At 26.6% G+C, this 20824-nt stretch overlaps 1 protein-coding gene across 1 annotated transcript in view; it reads right to left on the bottom strand.

Moving 5' to 3' along the window:
* The window catches only part of LOC142333225 (uncharacterized), a 121436-nt gene extending 101019 nt beyond the window's left edge, over positions 1 to 20417 (bottom strand). Inside the window, exon 1 of the mRNA XM_075380214.1 lies at positions 20250 to 20417. The gene's annotated coding sequence lies outside the window, so the exon portion shown is untranslated. The remainder of the gene's footprint in view (positions 1 to 20249) is intronic.
* Positions 20418 to 20824: the final 407 nt, after the last annotated feature.

Here is a 20824-nt window from a genome sequence, read left to right as displayed (position 1 = left end):
AAACTAGTCCACTACAGTATATTCTACATTACTCGGTTTAACTTGTTCCACATCACCGCTTACGGTCAAGTGTGTGCTGGATTTTATAAACGTTAACGCAGTAGGTAACTAAGGCAAAAAAAATAATAGTAAAAATTTCTAGCTCTAATACAAAAAGAAAGAAAGCGCACCGCATCTAATTAAAGAGAAATAACCGTATGATATTACAGTTACCCAAAAAAAAGGATTACTGAATTCAAATGAATATCATCAAACATTTCTAATTGAAATACGTTTTTCTGTAAGTGAAGTAATTTACATACGTTTTTTTTACCTAAAATTACATCTGTTAAAAATATCAATGCATTTTCTATATATAAAATTTCATTACTGACGGCGGTTTGATTAATGATGATAATAATATGGTATCATTAAAAATTAAACATTATTAATCATAAGATGAAAAATCTCTATGCCCTTGGAAATCATCGAATTGCTTATTAAATTTTATGTTAAAACCATAAATTTTCAACATTTCAAAAAAAATATCAAGTTGGGGCAAAGGTTAATTAAAACAATACAAAATTCGTTTTTTATTTTATCGAAACTATGAAATTTATTATAATCTAAAAGTGAACAAAATCGGGTGGAGCTGTGTCGGGGCGCATGGCCGTTGGTTTAACGTGAAACGTTACAGACCTTGGATGAGGTTCCTCTGAGCTACAGACCGACCAACTTATCTGTAGAGTTAAATGGGAGAGCCACTATCGTATTTTTTTTTAACAAAATTGAAAACGGAAAATGTTACTTATTATTACTTAAATCGATCTACCTCGACAAACTCTAAACACAAACACGAATCATCTTGCTATCACGTCTAAGTCGTGAGCAACACTGAATGGAAATGAGCGAAAGCGCCAGTTTTGGCTGATTTGCACTGTGCCCCCTTCCCGACAACCCACTCCCATTGACGCAAGCTTAAAGTCGTGTCGGCGAGCTGACCAGGTAAGTTATAAAATGATATCTCATTTACGTCTCTGAGACTAATAGATAGGGAGTTATTAAGGCAGGACGATATAGACATTTATCTTACGCTACAAATTCTATTCTGGTACCCGTATGTTTTGGTGTGATTTTATAGATGTTTCATATCAAAACTAGTCAGTGGGCAGCTCAGTACTACCAAAGTATGTAATTTTAATCTGTCATCAACGGAAAATAAAATAATTTAAAATACCTATTTAATTTTAGGTTTTCAATGTTTTGTTTTTTTGAAAAACATTAATGTTTTTATAATATTTTTTTCCGGATTTTAGTATTTTTCGGTACAGTTGACTCATCTGCATATTCAAATTCAGACAGCTGAAGTACTACCCTTATTACAGAATGCTGCTAGGCCAACTACTACTTTTATTTTCGTATACATACCTTAATGAATTTATCACATAATCAATAACCATACATGTTAAAAATCTGTTGTTTAATCTTTATGAAGGGTTATAAATTGATGGAAGATTTTTTAAAAAGTAAAATTTGCGCAAACAGTTCAAAATATTTTGTTATGTCTCTAATTTATAACACAATAAAAAATATTCATTAGCACAGGAGTAATTTAACGAATTTCGTAACTTTTTTATTAGTTAAAAAAAATTTTACTTTATCAAATAAATACTTTTTTATGGGAAAAGGTTCAAATTCATTGAATTAAAATTGTAATTTTTGTTATAATCTTGAATAATGTGGGTATAATTGCACACATTATTTATATATATATATTTTTTTTAAACGAATTAGCGTTCTCTAAAAATTTATTAAAATAATGTTTATAACTAAAATGAAACAGATTATCAATAAAAAAATACAACTTTGATGAAACTTTCACTATAAACAAGCAAAACTAATTCAGTGTACCTTTTTATCATATATAAAATGCCAATTCCTTTTTAGTAAAAAAGTGTATTTATTATTTTTCTAAAGTTATCAGATGAAGTGTACACAAAAGGGTGTGTTTAGAAGAGGAACATAGCGGGACTGTTTTGTACCCAAGACGTGTTCTGACTTCTAATCTCGAAAAGGCGCCTCTACAGATATGCACCTCTCTCACATACGTCAATATTCACAAATACACACACAAGAAACGTTTTTCTATTCTTTTTTCACAATGAACGACAGTAAAATACGTTCTGAATTAATTGTAAGTACTATTTATGAAAGTTGTTAAGAAATAATTTTCCATTTGAATTAAACATATAATACAATATTTTCTTTTATTAAAAAAAACCTGCGCGCGCATCTCATAAATTTATCTCTCGTCTCTGTCACCGTCGGAACCACTTAAGTTTAATACTTGACATTATCTCGTTTAACCTGATCTCATTGAATCTTGTACTGTGTTTTCCAATATTTTAACGTTCCTAGAACTCAATTATGAATTTAAAAAAAAATTTAATATCATGTTTTGTACTTGTAATAAAACAATGATATAATGCAATTATTTATCTTAGTATTAGTATATTTACTATTTTTTTCGACAGTAGTTGTAGTTTTTCAAGTTTTCTAATTGTTAAATAAATATTCTGTATTTTTGAATACGTAAAAAATAAAGCGTATAATAAAAATAACGTAACAGCGCGATAAAGTTGTACTAATTTGATAACTGTATTTTCAACCTCTTGTGTAGTCCTTAGCTTAGTGTCATAAATATTTATAGTAGATTCATTAATATTTAGTATAAAGAAGCTGGTTCAGTTTATTAGTATTTTATATAATTGTTTAGTTTGTAAAGATAAATAAGCAATTTTGTATACAAAAATTGTTTTATATGCGGGTGATCGATATTATGCTTGATTCTCGATCATAAAGATTTTAACAAGTTACTGATTTTAAGCACTGATATTCGTTTTCCAGCACAGATGGTTGGTTAAAAATCTGTTACCATTTTTAAATATTTACAAATAATTTTCATTCTGACCTTATGACTCGTCACGTTACAATTACTTCACCGGCATATATTCTTAATTAACTTTTAATTTTGGGTATCATTTTTATAGTGGCAATAAATAAATTTCTACAATAGGTTATTCACTTATATGTATGATTACACTGCATATGTATTAATAAAGTTGGTTTATATTATTGTTATATAAATGAAAGTTTAAAATTTAAATTTATATTGTTTGTTTTACAACTACCAAATATGAAATTTGGATTTCTACTATCCTAAATATTTTATTTTAAACTTAGTAAATATTAACGAACATTAAACAAATATTAATATAAACAGTTTCAGATGCAGTATTTTATTCTATAAGTATTATACATTTGCTTTCTTTGTTATCCTTGACAAATCTATCAAAATCATTTGTGATTTACCTTAGTATTGTCAAAAATGACAAATTTCAGTAAATGGCTTTGAAATTTTATAAACTGCAAAAAATGAGGAACCAAAATAAACATAAAAAAATAAAATGTTAACATTCTTTTTAGCCTTTTCAGAAAAATTCTATTATTCTCCAAAAATGCGTACAACATATAATTTTCATCATGAATATTAAAAAAAAATTAACAAAAACTTGAAGAATATAAAAGAAGGAAATATCACAAGAAAAAAAAAGGTTTAAATCCGTTTACGGTTAAGAGTAATTAAAAAATATAAAAATAAAACAAGAGATAAAAACAAAAAAAAAAAAAAACTGGTAAGAAGGAAAAGATAAAAGAAAATCTAAATAGGAGATCGGGGATGCTAGAGATATAATGAATAGACTTGGCTGAGCAAACATTAACTGAGGTAGAACAGAAAAAACCAGAACCAGTTTGCCAAAGGTAGGACTTCCGCGTTGGTCCGAAGGGCGAAAAATTTATAACAGCATCTCCTATACAACGGTCGGTCGGTTAGGTCAACATTATAGTACCCTTAAATATACCCTTTATAAAAGGGGAATAATGACTATAAATTATTTTTAGTAATATTTACATAAAGACAGCTTTATTACCTATGTAAAACATAACACTAAAATATTTATAAAATGTGACCTATTGTTGTTTGAAATATTTTCATATGGCTGAAACTTTAACGAATTTTAACCTGAATGCTGAATTTTATCAAATTCAAGAAATTTTTTTCAAAAAACGCGGAAGTATATTGATGTCACTAAAAATGTAAAACCAGATCAGGTATAAAAATACAATAAACTATATTTTTCAGTTAGAAAATTTTTTTTCTTCATCTATTCTTGCATGTATTTCTGAATATATTATTTTTAAATTCATTCTGCAGAAAGAAATGAAATATTTTATTATTCTGATCTCAACTAATTCTTTTCCTTTTGTAAGTAATCTACTCCGATGAATAATTAAGATTTCCTATAAAATTACGACGCAATTATCTTGATTTCTGTTTCCCAAATACTATTGATATCTTTTCTTAAAGAAATACCTTAACATTTTAAATCTAATAATGTTTTATTTTTTTTATAAATAAGCAAAATTTGTAAAGTAGAGCCTGCATGCATAATTACAGATTAATCTGATGTTTAATAACCGATGTGAACTAGTAATAAAAAAACTAACACGTTATCTATGATTCAATTATTTCTTTTCTAAAACTATTTACAGAAATATAATCATTGTAGTTATACTTAGGAAAAAATTAGATCATAAAATAAGTAAATTATTTTAAAGAAAAATATTCATAGTCTCTAAATAATAAACAAAGACAACATGAAGAAACTGAAAAAGAAGACTCGACATGGCTTCTTTAAAAATAAATCTCTCATGTCTTAAGAGTATTACTGAAGAAACTACGAGAACAATATAACTTAAGATCGATGTCGGAATGTGAGAATATATACACTACAGAAGCCAGAACACCAGTGACGAGAAAATTTTACCTATATACGTATACAGGGTTAAAGTATATATTATTTTAATAACTACGTTAGATTCAATTAAATTACTTAAATAACTGCAATAAACTTGACCATATTAATATTGTATTATGTTATGCTACACTTATTTTAATTTACATTTATTGTATTTACGCGGACTGGAAATTTATATTTACATGGTGTAAGTATAATACTACTTTATAACTGCACATCTTTTTTTTCATCCTCTCATCTTCAGTAATAATTATCTCTAAATTTAATAAAGAAAGTAAAGCAATAGTTGATTTCGTTACTTATTAAATTTTATTTCTCAAAATAAATAAATAATGTACATTTTACACTGAAAGACTGATTAAAATACAAAATAATATTATAGTATATCTCTTCTGTATAAAAATTAAATTATAAGAGACATCGACAATAACCCAAAGAATTTAAATCAGTAAGAAACTAAACCTTATTTAGTTGGATACGGTATACTAATTTTAATATATAACCAACAAAAACATAATAAATTTAATTTTTTTGCAAATAAATAAGCAACACAGAAAATTTAAAGATTTCAAAAGTTAAGGTCAATGAATATTTTTGTCGAAAGATATTATAACAAAAGCTGATTGCATATATTTAATAAGTTAAATCTAAGTATAAAACATTTATACAGTTCCAGTAAAGAAAAAAAAATTAACTCACCCTTGTGGTAAACTTGTAAATCAACTGATTTTTTTTGTTGAAAAGTTCTCAGGTACAAATCCTATTAAAGGTACTTTTATTCGGATTTGAATACTAGATCGTGGATACCGGTGTTCTTCAGTGATTGGGTTTCAATTAACCACACGTCTCAGGAATGAGTTTTTACAAGACTACACATTTATCGGTACAGTTACATTACAATGTTAAGTCACTAATGACCTTAATTGCTGATGCAAATATAAATAAAAGTATTTAAAAAAATAAAGAATTAAACTATTTTTAGGATGCAAAATAATGAAGTTATAATTAAAGTCCATTAACTTATAGTATCTAATTTACTGTAAACTTTATATCGTTATTAAATATTTTTTAGCTATTACATATTAATAAGTCTAAGTCTGCATTGATCAAATATCTTCCGGCTATTAAACTTTATAATTAGAAATGTGTTAGATATATTTTTTTCACTAATGTTCATCTATTTGACAATCAATTGCTTACGTACTATTCTGAAAAGGGAAAGAAGTGAGATTAAAGGTGGGGTGGGAGACCTTGAGATCAAAAACAACTCTTTTATTAGAGTTTAAGTTCTTTTAATAATAAAAATAATATTTGATAAAGCAAAGCAGCGTTCAGATTTATGAGTAAACAGCATATTAGACTACAACAGTAAACCCGTTCAAATTTTAAAAAGATTGCCCTACAGGAAATTTTAAGAGAGGAGAACTAGGTTATGCTATTAATTTAGATTACGAAGAATGTTAGCACTAACCGGTAAAAATCTATTTTATCGAATTTCAATAAAGCATTCCCTACCCTTTATTCAGCGACGTCAGGGAATACATTTTTTCGATCATTACAATAGAAATTAATTAAAAATTAATATTATTGAGAAAAATTTCTTTACACCTTTTAGTAACACTAAATAATACGAAAGTATTTTTTTTAAATTCATAGACAAAATTTAAAACAAATACAGCATTAATCAAGACTTTGACAAAACATAACTAGAATAATTATATAACATATTGCTATTAATATAAAGTGTTATCAAATATTGGTAACCAATAACATTTTTTGTTAACAAATTTTCATATTAGACTATTGTGTAATATAAATTTTTCAATTGAGCTAAGAATAATATAATTATCTGTAAAGTTACATCTACTATTAACTGCTTTTAAACGAATACTTGAAGTTCTAAATTTTATTCCTCGCATCGAGTTAACAATATTATTTTAGTCATATTTTAGCTCCTACATAAATGAAACATTAACAGTTTACTACTTTGAAAACGCAGCATATGTTTGTTCAATATTACGTAGATATGGGTAAGGTATACGCCAGTTATTTAAAAATATATACAGACGTTATAACTATGTCAATAATATTACATCTTTTTTCGTATCTTGTCATCTCTCTTTTCTTTTTCTTGAAAATATTTAAGTTTTGTGTCATCTTTAAGTTTCCAGTCAGAGTATTTTAACCTATTCTACTTTAAAATGACTGGAAACTTAAATATTTTCAAGAAAAAGAAAAGAGAGATAACATGTTTATTTTCATATTCGACTTAATCCTGCGATTGATTTTTTCCAGTGTGAATCGAGAATTTCCGTATTCGGTTTGATAAAAAAACAATATTAACAATAGTTTTTGTGAGTCCTCTGACTAATAGCTTTTGTTATAAACCACACATTTCCTTCCAGAGCAACCGAGTTACTTAGAATCGTACATTACAAAAACATACAATTACACATGTAACATATCTCTGCTATAAAAATAATAATTTTGATGGCATTAACACAATACACCAGAATGGATGTAGTTAAATATATTTTAAATATATTATTTATTGATACATTAAAAAATAATGATACTACACAAATTTGTTTGTGCCTATTATATTAAAATCATGTACATAAGAAATATTTTTTAAAATTATTTAGTTTTTATTTAATAAAAAATAAATAATAATAAAATTAAAATAAGTATTGTTGCAATTAATAAGTGATAACATTTTACAAAATTTATCTTATAACCGGCATTCCGGTATATTTAAAATTATATTAGATTTATTTTTTTTAGTGTATAATGTGCAAAAAAAAACCATAATATATATATATATATATACGTATATATGGAATAGGCACTAATGTATTAGTGTATATTTAACAAACCAGATCATACTATTGAAAGTATTTATTACAAAGAATAATATGATGTAATAAAATCTCTTAAGTTAGAGTTATTTACTTATTGATTACAATAGTATTAAAAATCTAACTAAAAGTTCTTGTTACTGTACTATAAATACAGGTGAATATAACATTGTGAACAAATAGGCGGGGTAGATATAAAAAGCTAACTGGATTACTTGATTCTGATTGTACTGATGACAATGAGAGGCCGATAAGACTGCACTGAAAAAAATCAATGATTCCCTCACTCGAACGGCTCGCCTCGATCATTCTTTCTCTCTCTTTCCATTTGACTTTCTTTTATCTTTCTCGTACACAAACACTTTAACCTCTTCTTTTCTTCTGCCTGTTTCCTTTTAATTTATCTGTTTTGTGGACCTACATTTAAGAAAGCTCTTATCGTTAAAGAATCACTCACTCATTTCCTCGTCACAACTTCATCATTGGCGTCTCTCTACCACACCTATATACTTTTCAACATTACAAGTATTGCGTCTATACTAAAAAACAAAATTAATCAGCTTCAGTATAATACTCATATTACGTTACATCTCTTTTATCACATTCATTTTTTATTAAGCATATAACAGCTTTATAATTTACATTGCAATGGCACTTATTTTCAATTACATCTTATCCATTGTTCATTGATTTACTTTTTTGTTTAATATTTTGTAGAAACAATAACATTTAAAAATAGATAAATAAATAAATGAGAAAACAGGAGAATTCGGTTTATATATTGGCTATATTTACAAACTATATTCGCGAAATGTTGATTGCAAAAGTAACAAAATCCACTGAAGTGAACTCCTAAGTTAAAAATAGGAAAAAATGAGAAAGTATAAATAATTTGTAATATTAAAAGCTGAGTTACATTAATATAAATTAGTGTTTAGACATTTTTAAGGAGTTAGCAAGGAAGAAATTAGTTTCTGGTAAAAAGAGATAAATTTCATCTCACAATCTGAATAAAACATTAAATCAACAAAAACGAATCGTACTATCTCGTAAATATGTCGATAAAATTTAAAACGAAAAACACTTAGAAAACTGAAATTAACCATCAGGTTATGGTTTTGTTTGGCTGCTGACAGTTAGTAAAGATTTTTTCTTTATTTTACTAAATTACATTAACTAACTGACTACATCAACTAAAAAAATAAAATTCGTAACTTAATTTTTCTCTTTTACTGAGGATAAATCTACCGTCATCTGAGTGGGTAAGTGAAAGAAAAAGAATAAGCGCTTGAACCATAGAAAAGATGCGAAAGTGTCAAAGGCAGGTCTTACAACAAATATTATATTCTTTAGATTAGATCGAAATATTTTACCTTTTTTTCGTAAACTAGTTATGTTTTACTTACATGTAGGGGTGGATCCAGCAGTTGAATTTGGAGTAGCCATTGATGGCAAGGGGCAACATTTTCCTACTCCCGTCTAATTGGGTTGAGTATATTTTATTCGCATATATACTATATTCATAAACACGAAAAATCATTTAACCAATAATTAGTACTGGTGTAAAAGAGTCACAGAGGGACGGTTTCGGCAAAACCAAAAACGTGCTTATATTTCTTCATTTTTGTTCCTATTTATAAAAATGAAACTGTAAGTTATTCGAAGTGACCCTCACAGGGACTGCAGAAGCTAATTCAACTTTAAGCTCGAATTATATAGTCCTAACAACCTTAATCAAACAACTGCCAGCAAACAATCAAAATTATATAATAATATAAGATGGGATTAAATATCGTAAGATGAAGATTTAAATTAAGCTGACGTTAATTTGTTCATTCTTTCAATATTTACAATTAATCCATTAAAATCAAAAATGTTACACGTTTTATTTCATACAATAATTTATTTACAAAATAAATTCATCTCGATGATCCGCATCTTAGCGTACTGACCGATAACGCGATCTATATCAATTTGCATGTCGTTATGAATATGCATTAGAGCAAGTGACGTCAGCCTTTCTTAATTATCTATTAAGAAAACAGATATATTCACGTTAATTACATAGTTGCATTTTGCAACTGGTTATTTTGACAATACAATATTGGTAAAATGTTCCCATTCTTTTCAATTGGGTTTTCAAAATGCGGGGCCTTTCGGGGGGGGGGGGCAAGTCCCCTCCTGGATCCGCCTCTGCTGACATGTTAATTTTTTCTGTGTAGATTCTTTATCCTCAGTTGTGAACGTTTATTATGGAAAATAATACGCATTATTAGTTTGATTCGAATATATTAATGGTATTTTTGACGCAAAATAGTCTTCTAAATCAAGGATTGTGTATTTCAAACAATTAAAATACACAACAGTAGTCTGGATGGTTAAAGATTACGACAATCTATAATAATTATCGCAATTGTTTAGTAATTAATTTGAATTTAATAATTTATTTAATATCACCGGTCAATAAGGTTTTTTAAATTTTTTTCCCGGTACAAACCTAGAACTACGGCGAATAGGAGAATTTTTAAACTATTTTTCCAGGTACAAATCTAGAAAAACTATGTTAAATTTTTCTAAATGTTTAAATTATTTTTATACAAATTAACTGACATATTAATATAGTCAAACAGATATTAATTTTATTTAATATCTAAGTTTACTTTTTATTATTCATAATCGGTCAAAATAAATTAAACACAACAGTAAACGCACAGTTATTGAAAAGAACTGTCATTTATTATTCCCACTGTTTCATCTGCCTGTTGCTGTTGAGGCTCTTGATTTATGCATTCTGTTATTATGGGATGGATGATAATGACTGACAAAAACAAAACAATACAGAAGACAGTAGCCTGGACCCTTCATAACGGTTACCTTAACTATTACAACGCTGTCACTGTACAGGTAGAATGCATACATAAAAGGAAATGTAGTGAGACAATACTTAACAATATACTTAGTACAGTCTGTACAAAACATCAAATGCTATACAGCATCCAGAGTCGTTTTACGACAGATTTAATATTCACAAAAAATATGATATATTGAAAGAAAATATAATTATTTATCTAGTACTGGACATAATTTAATTAATCTAACCTTATATAATTACATGGTAGTTTACAAATATAAATTATTTTATAAACGTACGGAATGAGGTAAAACTAGCCTCATAAAAAGATTCTTTTACGTACTAACCAATCGTTTTATCTTCATCTAAATAAATAGTAGTAATAACGTGGTGATACAATGTATATTATATTCATTGCAGCTGCTTGTGTGTGTTTTATATTTTCTTATTAACTAAAAGAAAGACTTAAAAATCCAAAAATGCTGATAAGTGCTCTGGTTCGCGTTTGAAATTATTATTATTAAAAAAAAGCTGTGTGAAAAGTACGAGTTCCTTCATTTAATTTTAAGCAAATAAGAGTAGTTCTGGAATTAATTTTGGAAATTGGCATGTAAAGAACCTTGACTAACTTTGCTAAGAAGTTAACTTAGCTCAGGTTTTTATATTTTTGGAATAGTTAAATATTATACCCACAAAGAATCGACAAACGAAAGTACTTCACGCATCAAAAGGATTGAATGTGAAATCCTTTCTAAAAAACAAAATTCGTAACAAATTAGGAAGGTTTGAATTGCAAGTAAATGGTACAGAACTATTACACGTTGTAAATTCTCAAAATTTCTTCCCCTTAAATATATCTCTTTTATTAAGGACTTCATAGAATTGACCTGACTGTTCTTTTCGTACGGGCTGCCAGCCTGACTGGCCGTGTCAGCAAAATACTTCCTAAAGTTTATAAAGAATAAACAAGAATTCACGTCCAATCAGCAAAATGATGACCTTTCGGACAGAAAATTAATATGTGTTAACAACGTTAACGATCCTTATAACGATTATTTACGAAAATATTTTTAATTCATTTTTTTTTAAACTTTACGAATTTACTCAGTCCATTCATTGTCGTTTTTCGAGAACATAACAAAATAATAAATCTTCCTCGACGATTTACAATTCTACAAAATATTGTATTTTAGTATAATTTGCTTGAAATTAGAGAAAAATTAAAAAAAAAGTAATATTAATACTAAGATTACTATAAATTTTAAAAGGAATAATGAATGACCTTTTCAATAAAATTATATTATTATTTGCAAAAAATCAGTTGAAAATATTATAAATTATCTGTCACAATACAAACACTAAACATCTAGTTAACTATAAAAATTATGCAACAATTTAAAAATACATAAATAAGAAAGATTCTTCAGAAAAAAACATGGAATAAGACGAGATAGACAGATTGTTTGACTTTATTCACATAACGACAAAAAGATGCGAGGGATGAGGGTTGGTGTGATTGTCAAAAACATACACGTACAAGTATAGGCCATATAAGAGAAAAGAAGCAAAAGGATGAGTGAATGCGTGGGCGTGGTTGTGAAGGACACTTCGGCAGTTGTAACGGTTGTCAACAAGGATCGACGGCGGGTAACTTACTGTCTCCCTGTCAGTCAGGTCAAACTCCGAAGCATACTCTATGTTTATTGAGAGAGCAAGAGACTAGACAGATTTATTACGCACCCCGTTTTCAGTTACCGCTCACCATTATGAACGGTCACAAGTATACACAGACAGACACGTACCTTACACGACAAAAGGATCGGATGTTGTGTATAAATATTTTTTTTTACAAATAATTCTACAGTGAAATACCAGTTACATAAAGTAGGTAAAACCAGAACTGGGAAAAACTAAGTGCAATGAAAATATATTCATATTTTTTTTATAAAACATGAGAGAAACTTTCTAGCATTTAATATGAAAAAATAATTCTGCCATTAGTTAATCTATTAACAATTATTTCTCCTAACAAAAACTCTTTTTTTTATTTCTATTCGTTATAAAATAAACCTATTTCCCATCAATTAATTTTCCACGAAATAATGATAATTTCAAGAATAACTCTTGCTTTATATTTTAAAGGAAAAGTCAATTTAATATTTAAGTATGCACCTCACAGTTAGACATTCAGGAAGAGAGTCAATAGTATTTTTAATTTTTACAATTCGTTAATTAAAAATAGTAAGAAGGGGTTATTCATAATGTATATTAACATAATTTTAATGATATTATTAGATTCATGAATAAATAGAAATCAAATCAAATCCCTTCTGAGTCATAAAAAACTAATACATTATTACAAATAAATCGTACAATATTACTATTCTTAAAAAATAAATATAACTACTAAATAAAGACAAAAAAAATTCAACAATGTCCTTCGTATTTATAGATTGTAAATTAAAAATTTATAATTATATGTTGATCTCCGTAGCATCTCGGCCCTTCATCCATCCGGAGATCTCGGGTTCGAATACCGATCAGGCATAGAATTTTTCATATGCTAAAAATGTCCATTTTCTACGCAAAAGCCTCTAAGCTAAAGTGGTGAAATCATAAAGCCCCCAAAAATAAATAAAAAATAGAACGTTTGTTTCAAGTAGTGATAATAAATTTTTTTTCGCCTAGATTAATGCTTTGCAAATTTACTGAAGTGAATGGTTGTAAAATATCATACTAACAAATTAATTGTTTTTAAATTTAATCACATACGCCTGATGGAAGTAAATTAGAAAAAACCTACAATGTGATGGTTTTTTTGTTATAGATTCAATTGTAATAAATGTGATAAATTTTAGTACGTAAAGGACAACTAAAAATACTAATATTTGTAATTAAAATGTTTTATAAAATTTGCTGAAATATATCCTAAAAAGAATATATAAATTTGCTTCCATATTTATTCTTAATTTCGTTAACATTTTAAATAGCTTTAAAGTGTTGTAAATCAACCAAATTAATAAAGTAATCTTTACTTCGTTAAATATTTACTCTTTTTTTTTTGTTGTTATGAATGAGGGGGCATTAACAGCATGGTCAATAGCCCGGTGGACACTGGTAGCGTATTAAGATATGCCTTGCCAATATTTACTTTTGATTTTGTTGAGAATCATTATATGTTCTGCTATGCATTTCCATGTTTTATTTTAAATAAAGGTTATATCTTATAATTTTTTTCTTTTAATTGACTTTTAAATGTGATAAAACTTTTAATCGTGATAAAATTTAAAAGAGTTTTTTAAATTTTATCACGATTAAATAAATGTTATTGAAGAAATTTAATTTTTATTGGCAATTTAAAAATAAGAATTATCGTTTTTTATTTAAAAAAATTGTCTTTTAACTCCAACAGTCTACTTTATTTAGAAAATAGTTTTCTTGGAGATCAGGAAAATACTAAGGATACATTTCTGGTTAAGTTATTTTTTTAAATCTCTTTGTACAAATATCGTATAAAACAAAAAAATATGCCAGTTTCACAAGTAAGATTTTTAAATTCAAGGTATCGATTTCTAAATTTAAATTGTGCCCAAGAAGTTTTACTTATATAATAAGTATATACCATTGTTTTACCTTGAGCATAGGTAAGGGTGAAATTTCCCTGGTTGTAACTTGGAAATAAAACACTTTCAATTAAATACAAACATTTTGATTTAAATTACTGCTACAGGTGCCCCCCAGAAATAGAAAAAAACCGTTTCTCCCACACAATTAATTATTTAGCTAAGATTTATTTATGCGTAATTTCCCTTTCATAAAGAATAATCAAACAATTAATTTTAGATGTAAATCACTATTAGAGGTACAAAATTATGATTTATTTAAATAGATTTTCTTAAATAAAAGAATTATTACACTAAAACAAGTGTAAATTGTGGAAAATTATATTTGTCGACGTTTACTTTATTACGTTCCGGACATCGCGTGAGATTGACTAACTATGAGTCATACATAGGTTACTCAGTCACAGATTCCCTCTGACGTAATATCAGATCGTACTACAACGGTTTTATCTTGATAATCATATTTTAATTTTTTTTATCTAAAAAAAATTGATAAAATTATTAGTACTATACTAAAAAACAATTTAATAAATGTAGGAAATAAATGAAATGAGCTGGGAAAATTTGTTTAAATTCACTTAGTAAAGTAGTTTTACGAATTCAAGATGTCGTTTTTTAACTATAAGCTATCTGACATCCGAATATGAATTTTGCATTTAAAAATATTTTTTAAAAAATAGTAAGAGTTTATTAGTAGATAATTAGTCTTACATGTTTAAAACAGCCTAAATCGTTTTGTCATCATCTCGATCAATTCATTCTGTCATCATTCCACTGATGTTAACAATATAATTTTTAATAAAAACAACAATAATCTTATTATCGTAAAAATAAGTACAAATAGTTTAATGACCATGCTCCCAATGAAATAAAATATAGCCGTATATATTTTAAACGGCAAGGATTATTTTTTAAGTAGAAAGCAACTTTTATTTTACATGAAGCGACGTGTTACTAAGGATCATGAAGTGGCAGAAGAAAAGTTTGCAATTAGAAATGGATGAGAGTAGACATAAAATCCTGTAGAAAAATTATCTATACGGATTTAATTTTTTAATGTATTTAGGGAAAATTATGAATTTATAATATTTACGAAGTAGAATTTATATAGGAATACGGGACAAAAAGTTTAAGTTGGATTTTAACAACATCTAAGAATGTTAGAAAATTATAAAAGATCTTAGAAAAAAGATATTCAAAGCTAAAAAAAAAATAATAAGGAATGTAGTTGAAAGGTATCCATTGTTAGATGAATCCAAATAATAATTTAAAGGGTTTGAGAGTGATGCAGAAGTGGTAAGTGGCAGTGTCTTGTAATGATAGAGGAACTTATAAAAATTTGTATGCTTACAAAATAAATAAAATTTTACGATATTAATTAATACATATAAACATAGTTGTGGAACTACTGAGAACATCTCAATATTTTACTGCAGAAAAGGTGAGCAACTTAAAAATGATCTAAATTATTTGTGAATTATGTTTCATTTAGATTAAGAATTAGTTCATTTCACTTAAAAAATATTGAAGACCACTTCAAGAAGTTAATCTACCAAAAAAAGAAAATATTAATAAAAAATGTGTGTGTGTAAACGAAATATGTTTTCTCTTTTGAGTAAAATTTAGCTGAGTTCATCAATAATCTACGTTTTCCGTAATATATATACCGAAAATGGGTAACGAGTACCATTTACCATTATGGTTATTCAATTCTTGGCTGATTTTCTTTATGAACGTTTCTATTTCAATAAATTGAGAAAAGCTGGAAAATATTTGATAATCTACTTATGCATCTGGACAAAAATTATTGTTAATAACGATACAACATACCAAATATATTGTTAAACTTCCCTCAATTTCTGTCCAATATTATTATGGACAAATTTCAGATTTTAAAAATTATCATTATTTACAAAAGAACTGAAATTATGTATTAAAATTTAATATTGTCTAGTCAGCGAATATAACAGTATCGTATAGACTAATACGTTATTTTATTTCAAATAGAGTTGTATTACCTAGTTTTCATGAATTACTGTAGAAGGAGAATGATGACAATAACTAAAGACATTTAAAATAAATAAAAAATCCTTAAAAATATATTATATTCAAATAAATGTCAAATTACATATTTTGAAACAAATTTAGATGAAAACAAAAATTATCTCTTCTAGTACATCTCATTGAATTTTTTTCTTATTCTGTTTAATAATTTTATTTTAACTCTATGTATATATACAAAGACTTAAATGCGTTTAAATCTAGGCAATAGCATTTTAAATTGAATTACTCCGCATAATATTATACAGGTAATTTATCAGCAGATATCTTAACTGTATTAAATAGAAGACAATTTAATGGAATATTTTTATTTGCGATGATGCTTCAGATTAATTTTGAAACTGGAGATGCGCTTGTTATAAATATATATAAAATTTATCTATCTTAGCTCTTCAAATTACAGAGATAACGTACAAAAACATAGCTGTAACTTGCGTGGCTGCTTATATAGTTTAGACTACAACGCCACAATAACATGAAGAGATACCAGATATGGTCTACTATTATATTATCACTATTATTGAGTTATCTATCTACAAGTTATACAATGATAATTGCGATACACAGGTTCAAACTCTCTGGCATATAATATTTTAAATACATTTTGCAAAAAAAAAAATTATAAACTTGTTCAACTCTTTGGTAAAATAATTTAACTATTAAAAAATGACAAAAATAAAGGTGATTTTTCTTACTCAAAATCAATTTTCTAGTGTCCCAGTGTATAATATGATTACTATGTTTTTCCACTACAGATTATAATATTATGAAAAACAAAACTCAGGCATTTTTAATAAATTTAAAAAAATGAAAATCTTGATTTTTTTTATTAATATATTTTATCAAGAAAAGAATTAACCGCATTTTAGTTCATAGTTAGTCTTCTTCAGGCTTTGATAAACCAAATCTACACCGGTAATGACTAAACACTGATAGTAAAATTAAAATTCCAGTTTTTTGATACTCAAAACTAAATATATAATATTACTTCAGCATCGTAAAAAATCTACCCTATTAATCATACAAAATACAGCTATTTGTAATAAAAATTAATTATGATTAATAACAGTAAAAGAAACTGATATACATTTGTTCGAATACGGTTATGCTTTGCCACATAATCTGTTACATTAAAGAATACAATCAGGAGTAATTTAAATTTCTAGTGTTGCAGATTTAACATCAATCATAATGAACGGTGTGAATGTTAGAATTTAGTAGACCATTACAAGAACGGCTTTTATTTTATTTAATAATTTCAAAACCCCATTTGAAAATATTTAACGCAATTCTAATGATTAAAAAATATCCTTCGGGTTTTATCTTTAAATAATTTTTACTTTTGTGTAAAAGTAAGTTGCAGTATTTGGTAAAGCTTATAAAGTTACTTAAAACCTGTTGAGAAGAAAAAAAATTAATTAGCATATGAAATATCAAATACTTTATCGTAATTTAATACATTTTTTTAGTTGTTAAATTATATCTTGCCTGTACCAGGACCCATAAAATTATTGTATAAAGACGGCTGTATTGTGATATTAATTATTATTTTTTTTAACTTAAGTTGCAAAATAATTTTTGAAAAAAAACCGTTAAACCATAATACAGTAAAACGAAACATCAGCCAAATCACAACAGGAAAGTTCTAGTTTTAGAAAAACAAATTTCTTAAAATTTTGGAAGATATTTAGCAAACATTTAAGATAAAATCACAATAAATAAAGGATTTCTAATTATATGTGCTTTTCAAATAAATGCAAATAAAAAATATTTATATATTTAAAAATTATTAACGAGTAATGTTTCTCATTTGTATATGTAATTAAGTTACTAAGTTTTTTTAAGTCCCCACAATACTTTCTGGAGTATTTTAAATTAGATTACGTGAAAAAAATTATTAATTATCTCCATATTTATAAAAAAAATATTTTAAATAACTTATACATTAAATTTGAAATTCTAAATAATATATACGTATATAAATATGTTTTTTTAGAGAATTCATAGTCCTATACATTCTTTTTAAGGAAGTACTTTTGAGAAAGTGGGTTCGCTCTTTCGAAAACCTAGTAAAAGCTAAAGAACGTATTAATTACTTACGACGATTCAGAATAAAGAGAATTTACTCTTATTTAATCTCTATTTTAAAATAATAAACAAATAGATATATTTTACCGTTATCAAATTGTATTTTCCTCTAAATGGATGTGAAATAAATCTTCTATACTTAAAATTAACTACTGTATCAAAATTATGTAATTTAAGCAATTTAATGATTAAAAATTTAATTTATAATTTATGCCACTAATTTAACGTATGAAAAATCGTATTATATGAAGTAATTAAATTTATTTTGTAACCTGATCAAAAAACCGTAATGAAAAAATGAAACGTAAACAGAGAAGTGGATAAATATTTGAACACAGTAGAAAGATTGAAATATTTGCTTTTATGAATTGTATGGCAATTGCATTTCTCTTATATCAGTGATCTACTGATCGTTTTACTAATTACTGCAATAAGGCGCGGTAAGTAAACTTCCTCGTTTGGTATTAACTCAAAGATTTAGAATAAACTTCGGTTGTCGGAATATTTGTTTACTCTGGTTATAAAATATATATTTACAAATTAAAATAACAAATTTAATGAAATGTTAATAGATGACGTAACAAAAACCATTTCGGCGTATTGTTTTTTGTAAGAATATATTTTCCCCATTACAACTATCATATTGTGCAGTGTATTGTAAAACATTTACAGATGAAACAAAATTTTATCATTTCAAATTAATAAATGAAAAAGAGTAACTGATTTTCATTCTTAATATTTACGCAATATTATTTATAACAGTCGTTACATATTTATTAAAAATATGCTTGCATTTAATCCGACACTCATACATTGTACACTCCGTAATTAAATTAAACAAAAAATACTTTTTTATTAATAAAATAATTTTTTTTTTTGAAATTATTTTGTATTTCCTTTGCAAAGTAAATAATTCATAATTTTTTTTGAAGAATTTAACTCCTTAAAAAAGACATTAACAAAATTCTTAGATATTGTTTTTAAATGTTCAGTAAATATTAAATCGTTATTGTCTAAAATAATCTTACAATTTTTTTAAGAAATTAAAACTTCAGATATAAAATATAAAAATTATTTCAACACAAATTAGAGAAATTATTTTGATTTAAATTTCTTTAATTTGCTATTTTATTAGATAATTAACCACAAATAAAAAAAAAAAAAGGTTTTAGCAATAACTATTATTGTCATTCACTTTGTAAATCCATCTTGGTGGATTTTAGTTGAAGTTTTTAAAACACTACTATCACAAAAAAATGAATTGTTAAAATACTTTTATACAGAAGAAATCGTGTAATTAAAATTATGTAATAAAATAAATTTCCGTAGTTGTAATTTTAGCCAATAGATAGAAAATCCTGTAATTTATAAGCCCATATACCGGTAAACCGTGTCAAAAAGTTCTAGACTTCTCAACACCTCAAAACTGTGTAGATATGTATATTAAATTAATTAAATTATTTATCATTAATTAATACAATAATAAAAATGACTTTTGTTGATTGTTATTAATCAAATGCGCGCGTTCATTATTTCTTTACAAACAAGGCCTAAATGTAACTGTATAAATGACACAAATAAACCCTCCGAAGAAAAAAATGACTGGTGTCAAAAAATAATAAATTTTATTAGAGCGTAATTTTATATTTAAACTTATTTTAAACTCCATAAATTATATCAGTTTTCATTTTTTTTTAAAATGGAATAAACCCACATAAAAGTTTGTTAAAAAATAATAGAATTATAAAATGTTATAATTTAATTATCGAAACATTTAAACTGACAACAATTGTAAACAACTGAATTTTCTAAATTAAATAATTTAATTATACATAAATGAAGGATATTTAAATAACTGTGTATTATTTATGTACAAGTAAATTAGAAAAATTTAATTCTTTATCCTTACCTGTTACATGACGTTTTCATAAGTTGTAACAGCTTTATAATTATCGGCCATAAACGATGTCATTCTTGATTTACGCTGATGATAAGAATGATTTAGATGGTGTGGAAGCTGCGTCTGAGCGCTCTAGTATAGTAACGAGATGTAAGGAACATTAACTACCGCTCCTACTAGCTGGTGACGACTGATGCTAGACGTGGGATCACCAACGCATTCTATCTCTTCTGTGCGCAAGCTCATCTCAGCCAATAGGAGAACAGTCCTGAGAGTAGGGGGACATGTCATCTCTTTCTGCTGTTTTCCTTCTCTATTATTCTCTTTCACTCTACTCGCCTCCCCCTCCGCCACCGCCGCACCAACGGTCCTTTATCAAATTGACTTCTATAACATTGCCTTCTACTCCTGCTGGACTATCGACCCTCCTTCCTTTCTCTTAGCAGAAACACCCCAACGGCATTCTGCATGCAGTGCCTCTTTCTTGTTCTACATCCCTCTGCTTTTGCCCCCACCAAAAACACTTTATACATCATGTACCACGCAGGTATTTGTTTATTTTTTATATTATTAGCTTTATTATT

Source organism: Lycorma delicatula, chromosome 1 (genome assembly GCF_047948215.1).
Source record: "Lycorma delicatula isolate Av1 chromosome 1, ASM4794821v1, whole genome shotgun sequence".
Lineage (NCBI taxonomy): Eukaryota > Metazoa > Arthropoda > Insecta > Hemiptera > Fulgoridae > Lycorma > Lycorma delicatula.
Note: the sequence above shows the minus strand (reverse complement) of the source record. Positions and strands in the feature narration are given on the sequence as shown.